General features: G+C 40.6%; 1 protein-coding gene across 1 annotated transcript in view; it reads right to left on the bottom strand.

The window, feature by feature from the left end:
* The window catches only part of SYTL5 (synaptotagmin-like 5), a gene marked incomplete at its 5' end in the record, with an annotated part of 21,937 nt that overhangs the window by 19,262 nt on the left and 897 nt on the right, over positions 1 to 1,778 (bottom strand). The window lies entirely within an intron of this gene.

Below are 1,778 nucleotides of genomic sequence, written 5' to 3' on the forward strand. Positions count from 1 at the left end.
AACACACGCAGAACTCTTTCCTTTACACTGTTGTAGATACCTGTGGACTTTAAACAATGCTACACTTTTATTGCTCAATAATTAAATACAGGACAAAAAAAAAAAAAGGTAAGGCAACATCTTCAGACTGGGGTGTTTCAGGTTTAGACGCTCAAATATTAACAGCACTTCACAAAAAGTCCTAATGACAGCTAGCTGGGTACCATTGTTTGTCTGCAAGCAGATATCTAAAACTGAAAAAAATGGTTAACATTTGACCTATGCTCTTAATTCACCACAACGATCACGTTTCTCAGGAGATGCTACAGAACTGCAACTACATAATTGGTTAGTGTTATTAGCTTATTAAAGTTAGAGCTAGTAGGACATTAATCTCATGGTCTCCAGTGGGGGTTATAAAATGCACATTATCCAATTGCTTCTAATGAAGCAGCTGAGCATGTAATGAACACTACTAGGTCAGGAATTCAACACACGCCTCTCTAGATAAGGTGCTCACACTTGAACACAACACTCGATTTAACAGGTTCCCCATGCTCCTTGGTGAATACACGCTACAGTACGAAGGTTTCTGGGGGTTGCCCCTTTTCACTATCAAGAGCAAGGTAAGGTAAAGAAGCAAAATACCCATTCAATTTTCCAGCTTATTTCTCCGTATGTGTAAGGGGTTTTCCTGATAAAGCTGGGAGCAAAGCAGCTAAAAGCCTTTTCCCACACTTCCAGCTGATAAATTCCAGCAATCTGCTTATCCTGTTGGATATGCCATGTGGCATCTCCCACACCACGGCTGTCAGCTCCCATCACCCAGAAAAATAAGAGCTGGCCAGGAGAAAAGAAGGTATGACTTTTCTCAGGCTGCAGAAGCTGTTGTCATTTTCATCATATACCTTTCTTTTTGCCTCTTATATCCAGCACCAAAGAAGCTAAACTCCAGCAGGAAATACAACCTTTATCTCAAAAGACTGCATCCATAGTGATGAATACAGGGCAAGACTCTCAAGGACTCCTGTGAGTCAAACTATCCTAAAAAACACAGTCACGCTGAAGCTGATGAATGCAGTCAATTGATTTCATACGACAGACCAAGCGAGGACATGGGTAGAATCAGAGATCTCTCAACCCTGTTAAGAATGAAGTTTAAAGGGGAATTAGCACTCTCACGGACCCCAGAGCAACTAAATCACGGTTATGCCACAAGAGAGGTCCCTTACGTTAGCAAAGAAGCTGGAGAGTTGCTGAGATGCAATCTGAAATTTCATTCAGTGTCAGCAAGAAAAGAAGGATAAAAAAAGAAGCGGCTCTGAATATTAGGAAGACAAAAAAAAAGAAACCAAACCACTCTGGACTTGGCATCTCTGGCACCTGCCTCAGAGAAATTCCTAGGTGATAACTACTGCACCATGTACAATTAGAGCAGGAAACTAATATAAAGGTATTTAAAGCCTGTATTGTCTTATTTTATGCTTTTCTTCTGCAATCTTTTCCAGCTTATTAATGCATAACAGATCCTTTTTCTATACTACAATCAAAAACTAAAGCACTTATTTCTGACATTTTTCTTCCACAGAAATCTGACACACAGGAAGAGCTTGTTTTATTTCCTTAAAGATTAACCCAAACAAAGCAATGCTGCAGGTAAATTGAGTGCTTACAAAGCCAAGAAACGGATGGGAATCCCAACACATTGTTTTCCACCAAGCCCCAAGTATCAAATGCTACAAGAAGGGGAGACATCTCCCGTGGCCAATGCTTTTCTGAAAGGAGCGGGTGGTAGGGAA

The sequence above is a fragment of the Phaethon lepturus genome, unplaced genomic scaffold, assembly GCF_000687285.1.
Source record: "Phaethon lepturus isolate BGI_N335 unplaced genomic scaffold, ASM68728v1 scaffold16972, whole genome shotgun sequence".
In the NCBI taxonomy this organism is placed as follows: Eukaryota; Metazoa; Chordata; class Aves; order Phaethontiformes; family Phaethontidae; genus Phaethon; species Phaethon lepturus.